A 20,133-nucleotide genomic window follows, 5' to 3' on the forward strand; every position below is an offset into this window, starting at 1 on the left:
AATACAAAATTCAATTTCTAAACTTATTTATTTAAAAATTGTCAAAATAAAAACAAAAATCAAATTGAAAAATAGAATTTCACCAATTTTCGAATTATTTCTTTTTTCTTTTACAAAATTGTCTATGCCTTAACCTTCTATGCCCACCAAGCCAAAGCACACCTAATGGTTTCATCTGCTACTAAAAAGTCTAGATGAGCACTCAATTACTCCTAACTCATTTGAAAACACCCTTACATTCAATGAATAACTCGATATTTGAATCTTACTGAACAATTTCGAAAGGTTTTGCCCCAATTCTAGTGAATTTTGCAATTATGGAATAAATATGCTAGTACAAGAGTATAACTATAATATTTTTTTCCATTTCCATTGCAATATGTTGATTCAATTTTTATTGATTCCTTTTTTGTTGGATTGTGAATTTACTTTTTTTAAAGGGATTTTTAAATGTATAAATAGATTTAACACTCCGGAAATGTCTTACGATATTACACTTACAAATATTATACAACTCAAAGTTAAGATTTCAAAAAATCTATTTAGATGAACAAAATTGACTCAGAAAAATACTAAAAAAACAAAAAACAAAAAAAATTTAGATTGATTCCATCGAAACCACGGTCTTTCCTTACTATTAGCTAATCCTTTAGGATTTTTATTGTATAATATGTAATTAGTTTTAAATTATTTTTTTACAGTGGATAAGTTATAGAGACACAATTTTCTTGTACCTAGATTGCACATATATAAATATGTAATTTTGTCATTAATACAACCTTTCATCTTGTTCTTTCATTATGGAGTTTATTTGGTCTTGTATAGTGGTATTAGAGCCTTAGTTGAGTTGTTTTTAAACTCCATGTATGTGAAGTCTACATCGTAAATGATACGTAGAGTGTGAAGAGTTTGAAGATAGAGTGCAGCAGGACGTTAATCCAGTGGAGCAATGTAGTGGAATGCCCAAACTATTCACTCTTTCTAAGTTTTATATCTTTCAGTCATAAAGAAAGATGATTGGAGAAATTCATATATCCTTGGAATTTAAAATACATGTTGGAGTTTTGAGTGCTTATTGTTCTCAATAAAAATTGCCTAGACTGAGTCGAATGCTAAATAATTGTTGGATTGTTTGATACAAGTCTATGTACATGCATCCAAGTGCCGCTTGTTGTTTTAATTTTGGGAGGCTTGTTGTTCTAATTCTGGGAGGATTTATTTTCATTTATTGCATGAAATTCTTGAAAGATATTATTTTAATTTGTGTTGATTTGAAATACATATTTTTTTAAGAGGCCATTGGTAAAAAAAAAATGGAGGCTAACAAGATTTTAACCTAGCTCTTTGCTAAGATATTTTTGAAAATTACCATTAAACCACAAAGCGAGATTTGTTTGAAAAAATAGGGGAAACAAATTTATATATTTTCGGAAGTATTGCATATATTTTGAATTTGAAAGGATTTGAAGAATATTTGATTGCATAACAATTATGACTTCAATAGTTTCCATAGTTGGAGTTGTTCTAAATGGAAAGGAAAATTATCTAGAGTGGTTTAGAAAGCTTAAAATTTCCCTTGTTTTTAACAATTTGTGGGAAGTTTGTTAAGGAAAGAAGGATAGTGATGAAAAAGGAACTGTACCGAAGCCACTTGATAATCAGAAGCAACGTGAAATTTGGAAAAAAAAAGGGAAACAAGACATATTCATTAATAACTACATCGGTGACAAAAGAGGTAAGTAGATATATCATTTCTTGTGGTACTTCATTCGAAGCATTAAAGAGCTTGAAAGAATTGTATGATTCGCACTCAGAACTCATAGCTATTCAGTTATGATTAAAGTTGTTTAATTTGGAGATGAAGGATAATGATCCTTTGTAGAGAGCCTATGAAAAAAATCCATTTTTCATGATATAGAAGCCATTATAACTAAATTGGATTTACAACTTACAACTTTTATAAAATTCCTTCACCTTGTCTATTCAAACTATTTGTAATCTCTCCAAGCTAGTAGGCAGTTACAAGACATTACATTTGATAAACAAGTAAGAAAAATAGCAGAGAGAGAAAAATCCTTTAGGAAGAAAGAGGCTCCACCTAACTCTAATGTAGAAACTTTGTGCCTTGCACAAAAGGATCAGAAGTCTCATGATGAAACTGCTAGAGGTGATAAACTTAGTAGAGGTCATGGTAGGAGAAATTATAGATGCAGGGGGGAAAAAATAATCAGGTAGACAAACAAAAAAATGATAGTGTTATCACCAAAAAATTGATCATCTAGCTTAATTTACTAAATGGATCGGAGTAGACCATATAAATCCAATTTTACCCTAGCAAAATTGCTTTCACTCTGAGAAATTACCTAATAAACCACCTTTATTAAGTAATTTATAGTTAAACCCATGAAGAATATTAAAATAAATCATTATTTATTTGATTTTCTTTTAGGAATAATTTATTTAAACGTTGTTTTACTATTATTCCTTGACAAATTTGACCCAATCATTATTTTTCTTATTTTTCTCTAGCACTAATTAATTAATCACTAATTAATTATTATTCTTTGTTAAATTTGACTAAATCCCTTAGCTATAATTAAATAAATCCTTTTTTTTTTTGTTATTCCTTAACTAATTCATTGAGATGACAAATAAATCATTTATTTATTTATTTTTTCTAAATAAAAGTCTAAATACTTTTTTCCTCATGAACAAATATAATAAAATATTCCAAGTGGTTATTCCAAGAATGGGATCAACAATATTTTATTATTGCTCATTATTTGAGGATAACTCAATATTATGTTATAAATGGAAGGGATTTCCATTCATTATTCACTTTTGATTATTTTCATTGTTGCACTCACTATTGTAATTGATTATTTTTGTTGTCGCACACCATACTTTCGCTGGGTTTATGCATTATAGAGGAGAGAGACACTACAGAAGCTGAAGAAGTTTGAGGATAGCCAAGAACCCATCCCATAGAGGGGTACTGGTAAAATTTATCTATTCTCTTCACAGGTGTTATTATAAAATTATTCTTTACATATCTGGTTTCTATTGGATAATTCGGGTTATTACTCTTTCTTCCAATGTTTAACTATGATCGTAGCATAGATCAGAATTTTGGCAGGTTTTGTTTCTATCAACAGCTAAGGATCTACAATGTTTAGCAGCGATTTATATTGTTGATATTGTTTGTCATCCACAATCTTAAGTGGGTTCTTTTCATACATCATTGAGAAGAAAACACTACAAAAAATTGGTGACTCTGCTCGGTTTTATACTTCAAATCCAGAAACGTGGGTGACCTTTGGTTTTCAGCTTAGGGTTTCTTCTTTTTTCAATTCTCTTAATCTTTCCTAGCTTTTTAAACCTAGATTTGATAAATTTCTAACTTCTGCAAGATTTCTAGCCATTTCCGCAGGTCAAACGAACCAGTTGCAACAAAGATGACACTTTTTTTTTGAAATTTGCAAATTCAGATCCTTGGAACACAAATCACAGTTTGTAGCCCAAAAGGTTTGATCTGGGCTTTCAAACACACCTTTCGGCGAAAAAAGTGTGATTTCAGCACAAAACAGGTCAATACCTGCGATTTCTGGGTTTTAGGGTTTTTTAGATTTGTTTCTGGGTTTTGCTGAGAGTTGTATACTAGGTGTCTGACCTCTATCTCATCCTACTTAGGCATTGATCCACTATGTTTTACTCATCGAAGTAGAACATAGCCTCAACTAGGGCTTCTAGTACATTTCCACCTTTCAAAGAGGAGTTTAGCTCAGTGAGAAGTCTATGTTTCTGTAGCGCTTTCAGCCACATTTTCCAGATATGTAACCTTTTGTTTCAGATTTTTTAAGATAGGTTGCTACCATACATAGTTTCACATTTAAACTTGTTTGGTCATTCCCTTAGGGTCCCATCGGTTGCCCTAGGTATTTAACCCATGTCCTTATTATTTTGCAGCAGTCTTCCCCTCTAGTTTTTTGTTGTTGCTGTACCACTTTCCAATAGCTTAGAGTCACTTGATCCCAGTCACATCGACACTTAGAACTCTTGACCGTTTGAGTGTATTTCCCATCAATATAGCCACAAAGAAATACAGTGTTTTCAAACCCAGTTTGGGTGGGGTTTAGTTAATTATTTTGATAATCATTTTCTATTATTTATTTCACTTTATTTTCAGCAATATTTTTTCTTTTTTAGAAACATGATTTGGGCTTAATCAATTAATACACTTGAACACACAAGCACACATTAAGCGAAGGTCACTTGGTTTACACCGCTAAGCCATGACTTAACATAATAAATTTATCTCACTAAATGAGAGACAAAAGATATATTGTTGATCTCCCTTCGCAATTTCCGTGTTCTATGTGTCCTTCCATCATTGCGCCACCATGGCATGTGTTGCAAAGACTATTATGCCTTCACTACCAGTTTTCGCTTGGGCATATTACTCCTCCCCATCGGATTCATTTTCATAGCCCTCTGAGTCCAAATATCGACTCTTCTCCTAGTCCTTTTGATTCATCATCTGATTCCTAACTTCCTTCACTGCATATCGTAACTAACCTGATGGTGGCTCTAGTTCTACAACGATGGTCACATCAGGCAGAATAGTCTCATGGACCATTCCGGCATCCCCCATGCTCCCCTTTATGGCTAGTTTAAGTCTACCAAACCTTAACAAGTTGATAAAATACCCTATACACCATGATGACAGTTGGCCCCCTATGGTAACTAAGCATCCCTCAAACATCCTAAAGTCCAAGGGTATTACTAGAGAGGATCCTACCAACCATTTTCAATCCTTCCACCTGTGGTGTTCATCCAACTCCATAACTAATGACTCCATTCGTCCTTGGCTCTTCCAATGCATGCTCACTAGAGATGCCATAAAATTCTATGTACACCATCTCTCCGCCTCTCATTCCATTTTGCAATGCTTGCTAAAGAGTTCCTTTCATATTTCGAGTTAGCTCTCCAGTAGAACACCAATACTAAGTTATTAACCACATTCTGTCAACCCTTCGACCCTCGCCTTTCTGATCATGTTCAAGAGTGGTGTCGAAGGTGGAGCACATGTCGTTCCCCATCTTTCGAAGACCATGCCTATCTAGATTGGTTTCTTAAGAGCCTTTTATCCCCCATTGGGGAAGACATCACATCCCATTTTCCTCAGACTGAAGAAGAAGCTCTTTAGACCACTTTGAGATATGATATGATTTATGCACAATCCATTTATGTCTATACCATCATTCCATACCTTCCTCATCCTCGAAGTGCCAATATACCAGGGGCATCTCACTTCGCCGACGATATCGTTGGATGCCTTTCACACTCTTCGCCATATTCTCAGTAGAGTTATGGCTATCCGCAGGGGGGCACTAGTTCCTCCAATGTTTATGACCCTCCTGCCAGCAACATCCTTCGGCCCCAACCTGTCTACCAAAATGTTTCTCCTTCCTATGCAGAGCCTAAAACTGTAGCCCCTCAGGCATTAGCGCCACAACATCCCATGCATCCTCAGCCCGAACAACCATTGCCCCCTTAGGGCCAAGTGCTTACATAGTAGAGTGATACCAATCCCTAAAATTAGAAGAAAAAAATCAGGGGAAGGGTAATAAGGGTAACCAAGGTAATCAAGGTAACCATCCTAGTGAACCCCAAGGGAACCACCCTAACACCAACAACCAACAATAGGGTGACCAACATAAGAAAAACAAGGCTATTCATATGAAGAAGCCTTCTACATGTTGTAGTGTACATGGCCACTATACACACGAGTATCCTCTTTTACCCCAGATGCACCAGATGTGGGAAGCTCAAGCAACTTATCAAGGCCAACAATCGCCTTAGAATCCTGCACCATCTCAACCCGTCCTGCTCACAAATCCTTTTCCTCAGCAAGGATTTATTGTTGCTCAACCTCAGCGAGGTCAGGTAGCCCACCTTCCCCAACCTTCTAGTCCCGGTGACTACCAGATCCTGATGATGAACTCTGATGATGCTAACCCCTCTAATATCAATGTACAAACTCAATTGCTCCAATATGACAAGCCCTCCACTTTGTCTACTACCAAGTCCAAAACAAAAGCATCCATTCAGCCTCTTATGATACCGAATTGTCCTTTACATATCCCTCAACCCAAAGTTGACGTCATTCCTAAGATCCCAATGGGACCATTATGACGTAATGCAGCTTCTAATATAGTTTCCCATTCATACAATATAGTATATGAATTAGTGCAATCCCTTGCAACCATGTCAACACTGGAAGTCCTGCAATCATGCCCTTCCCAAAAGAAATCTCTACTAACTACCTTGGGTGTAGTGGATCCTTTTGACGATCATTTGATTGTCTTCCTGTTTGATACATCAGAGCACGCCCATTACCTACATTGGTTTCTTTTCACATACCAATTAGAATTTGTAATGTCATGATCTCCAAAAGAATTATTGATGAAGGTGCATCCAACTGTGTGATTTCCACTACTGTTGGAAACAAGTAAAATCACCTGAGTTGTTCCCCTCCACCATCACTTTGCATGCTTTGGATGGACACTCGTCCCAGCCCCTTGTTATGTACTCCAACTGTCTAGTGACTCTTATAGGCAAGACTGTCGATGTCAATAATGAAGTCATTGTTTCCCCTTTATATTACAACATTCTCTTAGGTCGTAGTTACACATATACTGTGTCAGTTTTTGTGTCTGTGGTGTTCCTCAAGATGTGTTTCCCCCATGAAGGGAAGATTGTTACCACTGATCAGTTGACTTACTACGAGCCGACATCTGTGACCTCCCCTGAGTCCATCATCTCGTCGATGTCTGATAACCAGTATTCAAATCCTTGCACCAGTGTCTCACCTGGAGTCTATAAGGATTCCTCATTGTTGGGTTCTTTCCATGGTCCTTCCCTTCCATTTATGAACCTACTTCCATGAGTGTTTACATTTTACAAGTGTCACGGGTTGCCCTTATGTAGTATGGTACACCTGATCAACAACCAACTCCTCACCATCTTTATGTTGCTCTTCCAACTGAACCCTCTCGACCCACTCCCCCAGAACGTCCTCCATTTTTGGGTGCCTCTCCTATGCTCCCATTAGGACTTGTTCTTCTAGGTCTCAACTCTCCAGGAGTTATTCTGCTAGGACATTATCCTGCCGGCCAGATACCTTTCTTATTCCCCCTTCGATCATTTTTCTGTAACTATCATGGCTTTGTTGGTCCTTCCTAATATGACTCTAGGGATCCCAGCATGGTACATAGACCCCCCTTCAAACATTCTACCCGGTTAGAAAAGACCTTATCACATATTGACCCTAGTTGAACTGGTCCCCATGATCCTTGTCACTGCTTCAGTGCCATTACAACCTCAACAGGAACCAACTCCTATTGTAAAAGCATCTGGCTAGCAGGGCAAAGTCAAAAGGAAATATTCGAAGGACAAGGCTCCCCAACCTCCTCTACTTGCTAAGGACCTAAAGCTGACACCCTCATTCGCTTTGTGTGAAGTTTTTGGGCGTGCCACAAATAATTGTCCTGAACTTCCTCAACTTAAACCCTTGGTTCACCAAGCATTCGCTGAGTCAAATATTCTGGAAATCCATGTTAACATACCAATCGCACCTAAGAAACTAAAAACGCTTCTCATAAACCACCCTTGTGCCTTGTGTGATCTTCATGATCGCAATTCTTACTGTTTCCCTCGACTCGATGAGTTTTGTGATTGCCTTGGGGAAATTTGTGATTATGAGGCCACTCATAGTGGAACCTCTACTCCTCTACATGTGGATTCTGGTACCACTAGTCAGCCAAAACAAAGAAAATTTGGCCCTACTATTGTGAACCCTCCCCCCAATGTCAAGATTATGGACACCACAGGCCCGATTCTTTACAAGGGGAAATCGGGTCGATAACAAGGGGGATACCCACCCGGTCCGGAACCTGGTTGGCGGCTCCTTGCCCGTTTGGAGTAGCGGGTCTGACTGGGGATAACGGGACCAGCTTCCTGATGCAAGGGGTGCGTGTGTGTGTAAGTTTTGATTTATGCTGTTTCTAGAGAACTTTTGAGAACTAACTTTAATCTAATTCATCATCTGGCTATAAGCTGCTAAAATCAGAATAAAAATAACATATACAACCTACTCTAACCCAGGATATATCCTTTCCATCATGCGATCTAAAAAGATTTCATATAATAACTGGTAATGAAGATTATTCAGCTACTATAAGAATATAAACCATTTAAGATAAACCATCCTGCATAAGAAGTTAAACAGGACAGTTGTGGACTGCGTATCACATGATAAATCATTCATATGTCAAACATAAACAGATGATTCCACCGTACAAAAGTGCCAAATGGTAACCATAAATCTATACATTAACATACAAATAACATCAGCTGCATATCACTTTAAGCAAATCAGCAGAAATTCGTCAAGAGATAAAAGTACCATTTATGACTAATTTCTACTCACAAACTTCAAGCAATAATGATCTACTTCTACTTACTTTGAACGCCTACTAAGAGTACAGAAATGCAACATCAGTAGCAGACATTAAAATGTAAATATAAATAAATCCGATCCTTCCATTCATCAAACCCTCCTCTGAGGTGCAGAAATGCATGTTCTGAGGACAAGTTTTTGACAAATTTCTGGACCCTTCTCCAATGCAATGAGAAGGGTTGAAATACTACTACCTAATCTTAATAATAGTATGTTTACAAAATTGAGGATACGGTTCTCAAATGACCGCCCTTTTTCTAATTTAGTTAAAAAGCAAAAAACAACATTCTAAATGAAATTACTTCTTAATTTGGTCTCTGAAGTTGCAGCTGTCAAGCATAGGCTTGAGAAGAGCAGGCTGGCTGATTTCTGTGCTTAGCTGGGCTGCGAAAACAGCATCCGTAAGAGCTGGCGCTACTTTCTCGGCTGCGTTCATGATGCATCTCACTGTCATGCATTGGCTGTGAGGCTTAACTAAGTAAGTCCAGTAACTTTCCCAGTTTAGTCTAGCCAATGTCTGGATTGTCTTTCCGTTTGCCTGTGCTTTCTGTTTCCATTCTGCCTCCAGTTGCGACGCGATTGGTAGGTACCCCGGAGTGGACTCTGAAATCAAATTGGCCCTGTGTAAATTTTCATTTACACAGTCGATAAGTATGCTCGCCTGTGTCGCCGCTGTCTCTGCTGCTTGCTCCGCCTGTGTGATTTGTTCGTCCCATTTGTTAAAGAGCAGCTCCTTATGATTTTCATTAATCTTGGGTGCTCCTGCTCTTTTCCCTTCCTCGTCATTTTGCCAAGTTAGATATTCTATTACTCTTTTGTTGGCCTGGTCATATTCGTTCCGTAATTCCACCACATGGCTGGTGATCTTGTCGCTTATTTCACAAAAATGCCTCCATTGTGATATTCTACGTACCATATCTTCCTGTTGCTGTGACAGTTGGTCGTTCAAGCCGATGGACTCTGAAATGAACTCTGACAGCTTAGGTTCATCTTTATGCATTTCTTGCACCGTCTGCAGCTGCTTTTCTTTTTCTTCAAGATTTCTTTGATAGCTCACCTGCATCTGGCGAAAGTCTTCTTGTAGCTTTTCGAGCTGTCTGGAGGCTTCAGTGTTCGCATTGGCTTGCTGCAACTGTTGTTGTAGCAGTTGTATTTGACTTTCACGTTCTTTTAGAAGTTGCTGAACTTCAGAGGCCTTGTCGATAGTTGCAGAAGCATATGCTCCTGCAATCTGAGACAATTTCGTGAGATTCTCGGTTGGATTGTTATTCGGGTCTTTCCACAAGACATCTAGGTGTTCAGCATCTTGAGACAGTGCATCTTCAAGCTTCCTCTTCTTTCTTTGTCTTCTTACAACTGCCCTGTGCTGTGGACTGTAGAATACGTCCAGTGGAGGTATTTCTTCTATGCTGAGTAGAAGTTCTGAGGATGGAGCGATAGGAAGATGCTCCATTTCTGCGGCACTACTGACCATGGTCGAGGCGACTTCTTGCACCACCTGTGTATTGCTCACAGGTGTCTTCGGGACTTGACCTTCAAGATTTATGAGTTCATTGAAGGTCTCCCATTCTTTATCCAATTCTTCAGTGACAAGAGGTGTTTCGGCGACGGGAGGGGGAACTTCTCTTGGTGGCGAGGCGATAACTTGCTGCTGAGCCATCGTACTTGACTGAGCCGTGTCTTTGATTGTTTCTTCGTTCTTTTCTTCTTGGTGCACAGACTCTTCAGGATTTTCGGATATTTCTTTTACGGCGCTGGAATTAGATCTGGAAGCGCTGGAGTGTTCACTGAGGCTGATGATCGGAGTCGGTTCTCTGGTAGCTACTCGCAGTCTTTCCAGTGGAATGTTAGCCAGCCTTCTTTCTCTATACAACGTGAATTTCCGGAGGTCGTCTAGGGACAACCTCGACTGAGCTTCTTGCAAAACTTCTTTGAGCGAGTTCTTGCTCTGAAAGAGATCATCAAACGGATCTTTCTTCCCAGAGAACACACTTATCTTGACATTGGTTGTAAATTCCTGGGCCACTTTATTTGGGTCGAATGGTCTTGGTGAGAACTTAAATAGTTGGAGACACGTCACATTCTCCACCTCGCCAAAAGCGTGTCCCACATCGAACAAAGAGAAGGCCCCACATGTGATGGGGAATTGAGGCCAAATGGCCTTCTTTTTGTTCTTTAGGTCCTTAGTTAAACCGCCTTCAGAACAAGTCTGATAAGCGATTTCTCGGGCCAACAGTTTATCCGGGACATACAAGGGTAGGACATGCGGAGGTGCAGTGCTTCCAAAAACTCGAATGTAGGTAAACCATTCTTCTCCAAACCATCTTGCTATGGGGATGATATCGTTTTGTGCCTCGGGAGAGCACCTTGGGGGGTCCTTATCATATATCATTCTATGCATGGGCAGTATGAGCCCATGGCAAATCTGGTAAAAATGGGGGGCAAACTGGGAATCCCACAAGACTTTATGATAGACATGAATGGGCAATGGGTCCTGGGTAGTCCATTGCCAGCCCATAGTAGGGAATTTCGATACAAGACAGACAGAGTCCATTATATAGGCAAACAAATAAAAAGGAGGATAGACCCTTTGGGAGAAGGATCTCTTAGAACGGTAGTGGAGAACCGCCGTGTATAGAGTGTCAGAAAGGATTTTGGCCCAATCCACTATCTCAGAGTTAGTCGCGGCATCAATTAACGGTAGCCATTCAGATGAAAATTTATTGATATCGGGCTTACCAAATAGCCTACAGAGCATGGCTGCGGCAAAACAATACGGAGAAGTAAGAGAACCAGTGCTATACATACCGTTCTTATCTTTTTTCAATGGTTCATCTCTTCTTGACCATTCCTTAGTGGTGTCTGATAGGTCCGGATTCTCTGCTACGAACTTCCTAACAAACTCTGCATTGTAGGTCGCTTGTGGTTCAGGAAGATGATACATGAGCTTCAGGTCTTGAGCTGCAAACGATCCCACGAGCCCATGCCCCTGGACTTTGAACTGTCTATGATGCAATTCCGCATCATCTAAAATCCACTTGATCATGTCTGTATACGGTAGGATCTTCGGCCTTGCCGCTATTCTGTGGAGGAAAGAGCACGCTAGGTCTTCCAGGGATGCCTCTGAAGGACGTGATGCACCTGCGACGACAGCAGTTACCTTAATTATTCTAGGGTTCTCTTCTTCTAACAGCCTATACATGCCTTCCCATGTTGAGATGCCTGCGTCTTTATTGCATGCAGTATCTGTGTAGAGGGGTGCCATCTCCTTGGTCTTTTCTCTTGTCTCTGAGCTCTGAGCTTTGTTCTTCTTCCCCATCTCGCTTAGCGTTTCTGTTTGATTTTGCCTTCGCACTTTGCTCCTGCAGGTTATGAGTGAAATGGAAAGATTGATCAGAAAGGTGATGGGAGAGTTTTAAATGCAAGAGATAAATCAGATACGCCACCTCACGTGAAGCAAATCCGCATTAAGGCACGCGTCTTTATTCCACTTAATAACTGACAACCAAATTTATTACTATCATTAAAAGTGCATAATTTCCAAGTCAGGTTATAGTAAGTGGATTTTCTTTGGGTGGCGCACCCGAAGGAGTCGTACTAAGGTGCTTTTATGACTCGCCAACGTACCCTTGCATGTCGCGCGATCGCAAGTGTTAGTGATCGCAACATCGCAGATCGCAATAATTCAATGTTTGCCAACGTACCCTGCCTCATTTCTGCGATATGCGATCGCGCGATCGCAGATCGGCGGACTTGTAAGCTTTTGTTCATGGATGCTAGCATATTGCGATGCAATGTTGTCCACTAACACCGAGGCGATGTGCATATTGGCCTTTAGAGGGGAAACGAAGGCGTTTCTTATCTTTTTGTGATGCAACCTTAAAGATTTGCTTTTATGAACACAGGTTTAGGCTTAAGTCATCCAAGAAACCTTTCTTAAGCTTATGCTTGTAATTTCAAAAGAAAACTTTGTTTTTTCGAAAATTAACTAAGGGTCCCCATTCATTCTAGCATCGTGGCCGATACTAGTTTGAACGAAGGGGGGGTTGTTGCTGGCCACAACAAGTTCCTCACAGGAAAACCTTCCTAAGGTTTCTGCGTGCATTTCTATCAAACCGCCTTTGAAATAATCCCAAGTCTCAACATTAGTAAACCCTCCATCTACCATTCCAGATGATGTCTATGTGAACCTTATTTGTCAGGTTGATGCACCAAGTAATGCCGCCGCATCATGTAGTTAGTCTTCCTCCCATCCGCCCATCTCCAAGCCTAATGAGGATGTTAGGCCCCTATACTACTAGTGTAACCCCTTATTGTTATTAGTACAACCCACTTATTATATTGATGTACCCATGTAGTGCCCATATTGTTACTATTGTGCCCCATAGAAGCCCACTATTGTTATTATTGTGCCCTTACATTATTATTGTTATGTCGGCTCTGATTATGTTATAATCCCCTTAGACTCCTATATATAGAAAGGAGGTCTTTTCAATTGTATCATCCAAGAATTGTTCATTTATGTAATGTAAAGTAGGTTGCCCCCTAGAAGAGGCTGAATTCTAAGGCGTTGATCTATCTTTTCTATTTTTTCTTGAGCTGGTTTCATAACATTTGGTATCAGAGCTTTGGATTCTAGGGTTTCGCTGCTCCGAACAGGTCATCGTGGCATTTTCACTATAACTTGTTTTCTGGGACGTTTCAGAAGTCGCAAAAACAACCCATTTGAGAAGAATTGGCGCTAAACCTGGGGTCCGAATTTCAGAGTTTTTCGCGCAATATTTTCGGAGATATGATCTGAGGAAGTTGGTCTTTTTGCAGACTCCTAGATTACACTCAAAACAGGTGACCTGGGGAAAATCGTCATAACTTTCTTTCTGAGCATCGGATTGAAATTTCGTAAGAAGGTACAGAAATATGACGAACTGTAGTTTTCATTTATATATTTTTTAGAGTCAAAGGTTGAAACAGTGACACGTGGCACTTCATACAAGTTCGCTCTACTGAACTAGTCTATAATCAGGTCACTGCGGGAGATTGTCCATAACTCTTTCTTGGAGAATCCAATTTGGATCAGACTAGTGGCATTAGAAGGAGGATATAGAGGGCTACTACAGGTAGAAATTTCAGAACTTAAATATCTGAAAGTACAGAGTTACAGTTGTTTCAATTTCGAGGTCCTAAAATCAAGAAAAAGCAAGATGAGGAAGTTTGATGGCAAGGATCCAGTAAATTGGATACTTCAGATGGAGCAATATTTTGATCTACATGGTGTACCATTGTTACAAAAGGTATGTATTGCATCTTCATATTTAGAACCGGATCAATTTTTATGGTATAAAGGGCTTTTTTCTCATAAAAAACTTGTTACGTGGTCAATTCTCAAGGAGGAAATGATAGCACATTATGAGGATACAAAGAGCAACACCTTCTTTAGAGCAACACCACAACAATTGGAGAGAGTAAAAGGGCTTTGTGATATATTTGGAAGTAAATTTATGGCAACAAGGAAGTCTACCCCTCACAACTATAAATATAGACGTGTTGTTCCTCCTAGCCTTCCACAACCTACAAGGGTTACACCACAACAATTGGAAGAAAAAAGAGAAAAAGGGCTTTGTTACAATTGTGATAGCAAATGCACTAAAGGTCATAAGTGTTCTGAGAAGAAATTATCCTACATAGAGTATGAAGAGGAGGAAGAAAAGGATCAAGAAACATCAAAAGAAGAGGATATATGCCAGGACCTGACCCCAAAGAAAGAAGAAATGAATCCAACCATATCTTGTAATTCATTGGTCGGAATTACCACTCCTCAAACTAGCAAGATAGAGGGACACATCAAGAAGAAAAATGTTCAAGAAGTGAAAGATCACATCAAGCGTCAAGAAATGAATCCGACCATATCTTGTAAAGGATTGGAAGAAATTACCACTCCTCAAACTCTAAAGATAGAAGGACATATCAAGAAGAAAAAGGTTCAAGCATTGAAAGATCACATCGAGCATCAACAACAAGTTCTCCAACTTTTAAAGTATAGCGCCACTTCGGTGCAAAATCAAATGAAACAACAGGTAGATCAACATCATAGTGAAAAATGTTTTGATGTAGGTGATTGGGTATTTTTACTGCTACATCTAAAGCAAGCTATTTATGAGAAGGAAATGTTGGCAATACTACATGCACTTAAAAAATGGCGACCCTACCGAATGGGAAGACTCTTCAAGGATGAGGATGTGGAAGCATTGTTTTTTGCTATTTCTATTATCCAACCAGATTGGATAAACGAAGCAAGGGATGAATGGAAGAAGGACAAAGAAGTATGGCCACTTATTCAAAAGTTGCAAAAGATCCCAATTCAAACAATATTGCCAGATATTGAAAAGGAAGGAAAAATCATATTGGAACCTGGAGCAGTCACAGAAACAAGAACCCAACAACTACAAAATCAATCAATTTCAAAGTATCTCATCAAGTGGAAGAACTTATCCACTGAAGATTCCACATGGGAGGACAATAATTTTATAAAGAAGCATCAAGAACTACTCAAGCATTGAGGACAACGCTTTTTGAAGGAGAGGGGCATGTTAGGCCCCTATACTACTAGTGTAACCCCTTATTGTTATTAGTATAACCCACTTATTATATTGATGTACCCATGTAGTGCCCATATTGTTACTATTGTGCCCCATAGAAGCCCACTATTGTTATTATTGTGCCCTTACATTATTATTGTTATGTCGGCTCTGATTATGTTATAATCCCCTTAGACTCCTATATATAGAAAGGATGTCTTTTCAATTGTATCATCCAAGAGTTGTTCATTTATGTAATGTAAAGGAGGTTTCCCCCTTGAAGAGGCTGAATTCTAAGGCATTGATCTATATTTTCTATCTTTTCTTGAGCTGGTTTCATAACAGAGGACACCATGGAAGCTATTTCTACCTCTTATTATCCCTACCCCTAAGTAAGGGGGAATTTCTTCAAAGGATTTTGAATGCCATTTCCTTCCTAATTCTCCCAATGCACTTTACCTCAAGAAATTTCGTTGATAGCACATCCCTTTGATTTGCATGTATTTATTTCTGTCATCAAGTTAGGTAGATTACATCATCTCATCAGTTTTCTTTTACACCTTTCAGATGGATCCATCACCCCCACTATGTATCAGTCATTCCGATGGTGCAAGTCACTTCTCCTGGAATCTAGCCTTGGCAGCCTCAGCCATTTGTATCACCTTGCATATGTTGGTCCTTTCAAACGGCATGTGCATTCAATTTTCCACCAATAATCAGGCCGAATATGATGCAGTGATAGGTTTGTTAGTTGGTTCCCTCACTCATCACATCCTTCATATTCATGTTCATTTAGATTCATTGCTACTTGTCGTGTGATTGAATGATGTGTATCGCGTGCATAACCAAGTCCTATTTAGAAAATTTCTACTAGTGAATCTATTGGTACATGAATTTGAAACCATTACATCTAGTCATGTGTCTAGACCCAAAAATCACTATGTAGATATGACTGCAAACAACATTCTAGATTGGAATTTATCACATGTATACCGCAGAAGACAACCATGAACAAACAAATGGTGAACCACCATCGTCATATAAAATGCATAATCATATTATGTATCGTAAAAGTGTTTGGAGCCATAGATGTAAATACAACCGACATGCCCATAACATTTACAAAAATCACAATCAAAGGGACTCATGTGTCCCCGCTTCTAGTAACTGTCCAATGGATGTCGCACCAAATGCTCTGCTCCACCTGCACATAGATCATGTACTACCTGAACTTCCATCACCATGTGCCACATGATACCTCACCACTCTGAGTGAATACTGGTGCACTCATATGTGTATCATTCCTCTAAGTTGTGTCATCCATGCTCTGAAACCTTGGTAAAAATAAATCAAATATACGATGCAAGTCTACAAGTAGCGGAATATCCTCTGGACCCTGCTGTGATGATGATATCCCCCTATCTGCAGCCCTAGGTGCTGCAGCTCGGCCTACATATCTTGTGGGCTTCACCATTTCTATGTCGTCATACAACATATTTCACACTCAGTACCATATACATGTGCCAGAAATATAAAATGCACCATAAAACATAGAAATGTAACACTTACCGTCTAGTACCTATGCTCATCCGGGCAGAAGTGGCAAGTCAAGATCCCCCTAATAGTTCATCTTGCTATAGGATAATTGAAAATGTAAAGGGGCATCTAATCCTAGTGTGTGAAAAACTCAGGTCGGAACACCCATCTGACTCCCCCTCCTCCTCCTCTTCATAGTAGCTACCCCCAACGGCACATCCTACGCTCCTGTAGGCCCCATCTCACATATGTATATGAGGATGGATAGTAGGTATATTGTCAAAGAAGAACACACATAGTATTGTACCAAAAGCACTGTCATGATTCACTTGCCTCTTGCAAAGACTCAAATATCATTTCACCAATGACAACATCATCTGGGCCCACCCATAGTAGGTCTAAGCTAAAACACTCTCAACTAACATCATCTGCCCACCAGTAATGTGGTGGAATGCCTGGCTGCCCAAGACCCATAGCATAGCTGCGGAAATAGCCTGTGTCTCTAGCCTCTCTAGATCAACAAGCAGGATAGTCATGCCCTTGACATGAACACCCCATCGAGAATGGTGCTCCAAAAACTCAGTAATTTTCCTGTAATGAGGCAACACTAGATCAATATCCCCCACCAGTCCAAGGGGAGGCAGTCAGGTCAAAAAGTAAATATCCTGTAATGTGAGCTTAATCTTGTGCCCTTGCACGACAAAGACATCCTGGTCTGGATCCCAATAGCTCACAATTCTCAATAGCAAGGGCTCACCTACCCTCATTAGTGGGTTCTCTACCAACTTTAGAACCCCATAATGATTGAATGCCCCTCGAACTTCTTGATCACCCTAGATCTCAGATTGAAGAGTATCCATGTCTCGTTCATGTCAGCTGATTGTCAACTCTACCATGCCTGTAAAACACAATATGTCTTGTGAGTAAAGAGAAGAAGACAATGCTCTATACTGATCAGCCTACAGTGCCCACCAAGCCAGCAGACCAACCCTTCCTCCAGCCACAAATCATATTTTTCAGCCGAGAACGTGCAAGCTCACGAGTTTCCAGATATTTCCTATGATCCAGATTACACTTCTAGACCCAGAAAGTGTGATGCAACCGTCACCAAGGGAAAGGATCTCTTAGGGAGCTACCAGGTGCTAAGAATCAGGAAATAAACCAATGAAAGTGAAGAGATCAGTAAGGTCACCTACATGAAAGTTGCAGATCTTGATTCTGATGGTTGTTTTGTTGGCTACGATCTCCAGAAGATTTAGGGCCTTTTCCTCCTGTCCAAATTCACCACAACTCACTTAGCAAATGAATCCAAAATGTAGGGAAAACGTCCTTTCATTAAAAAATACGCAATTGTTCTATCGCCCATTGTGATTAGACCATTGTTCAGTTTGGCGAATCATCAACACCGTTGGAAATCTCTCATCGAGTTCTAAAATGGGTCTTCCTCAATCTCTTATGATTCCACACTTCACCCAAAAACCATTTTTTCAAGAAGGTTGCTTCGTCGTCCCTCAAAATCAAATTTCGTCATAAAGAGACTCTTGTACTTTGAGTTCAAACTCTTATTACTAATTGTCGCACCATATATTGATTTGTGTCATTCGAAATCATCATTTAATCATGCTTTCATGGTCCCCAACAAGCCCCGTCTATATGGCAGCGTCATCGAGTCACCCTTCTTCAGAGAATCCTTGATGAGTCACCCTTGCATTCTTTGAGTCTATTTCATGTCCCATCATCTCATGTCACAACATTCCATCCATATTTGGATCGTTCATCCTATGTTTCCCATTTTGGCCTCTAGCCATACTATCCATGTCCCCTCCGGAGTTGAGTCAATTGCTAAGAGGTCAACCATGCAGTTTATGCTCTGACAAGGGTAGTCATATGTTTGTCCCTCAGTCCCATTTCCCCATTATCCCTCGTGTCAGTCCATCAATCACATTACTATTTTCCCTCGTGCTTTAGTTGAGGATCCTCATGACCTATTCTATCGCGGACCCTATTCTGTCGACATCAACTCATTTATTCTAGAAGAATAGCGTAGAAGGTGGTGACTCTTGGTTTGAGCTTCCATTCTTGTTCTGCACCTTGGATCAAGAAGAGGGGCTCATTATTTCCATTTGACATGGTCATTTCATGTTCATGATCCATACAATTGATGGTATTGTGATGCAACAGATTGTACCAGTGATTCTCAAGTGTGTGTGAGATGTTTCAGACCTCATGAAGGGGTGGCCCTTTAGGTAGCCCCCACATGCCCAGATGCATAACTATTATGCTACAACCTCAGATGCAATTCCACAGAGTGGATGGGTTCGATTTCTACTGATCGCTATGTCCATAGCATGTACTTCTCCTTCAGATGATCTATTCAGTTTTGTAGAGCCCTTCCCTGTTGAGTAAGACTTCTCTGGTTGTTTTACCCTATCTCCCACACATTTGTTTAGGGAAGGGGCTTTGTATCTCATGTACTCAGATATTATTCTATTTAGTCCTAGCTCATGTTTTTACCAGGTGCATTATGTACATGGGACACATTGTATTATTTTCTGGCTTTGTTGTGCCAGCATGTCATGTACCATTCAATGTGTACTTTATTACTGAGTTTAATATTTATGGGTGAAACATTATTTTTGTACTAAGATATCTTGGCGGGTATGGGTATGCCTCCCCCACCTCATTGAGGTCTAGTACCACAACATAAAAGGAGACTTGCATTGGTCTCACCCCCTTTGTCATTTTCCTCTCTCATATTCAACTTCATTGGTCTCTCTCTCTCCCCTTGACTCCCCTGTGTTGTCTAAGTGACTGTGTCTGTAAACATACTTCGGTCATACAATTTTTACTCTGACACTCGTACGTTGGGCGACAATCTATTATCACCAAAAAATTAATCATCTAGCCTAATGTACTAGATGGATCGAAGTATACCACGTAAAGCCAGTTTTGCCCTAGTAAAATTATGTTCAGTGTGAGAAATTACCTAACAAACCACCTTTATTAGGTAATTTATAGTTAAACCCATGAAGAATAATTTAATAAATCATTATTTATTTGATTTTCTTCTAGGAATAATTAATTTGACTACTGTTTTATTATTCTTCCTTGTCAAATTTGACACAATCATGAAAATTAAATAGACAAACCATTATTTATCTTATTTTTCTCTAAGAATAATTAATTAATCACTAATTAATTATTATTCTTTGTTAAATTTGTCTAAATCCCTTAGGAATAATTAAATAAATCCATATTTTTTTATTATTCCTTAACTAATTGATTGAGATGATAAATAAATCATTTATTTATTTATTATTTCTAAATAAAAGCTTAAGTACTTTTTCCCTCCTAAACATATATAATAAAAGATTCCAAGTGGTTATTCCAAGAATGGGATCAATAACATTTTATTATTGCTCATTCTTCAAGGATAACTCAATATTGTGTTATAAATAGAAGGGTTTTCCATTCATTATTCACTTTTGATTATTTTCATTG

Source organism: Pinus tabuliformis, chromosome 4_2, assembly GCF_031772625.1.
Source record: "Pinus tabuliformis cultivar Carrire ecotype Pingquan chromosome 4_2, CPIR1, whole genome shotgun sequence".
Lineage (NCBI taxonomy): Eukaryota > Viridiplantae > Streptophyta > Pinopsida > Pinales > Pinaceae > Pinus > Pinus tabuliformis.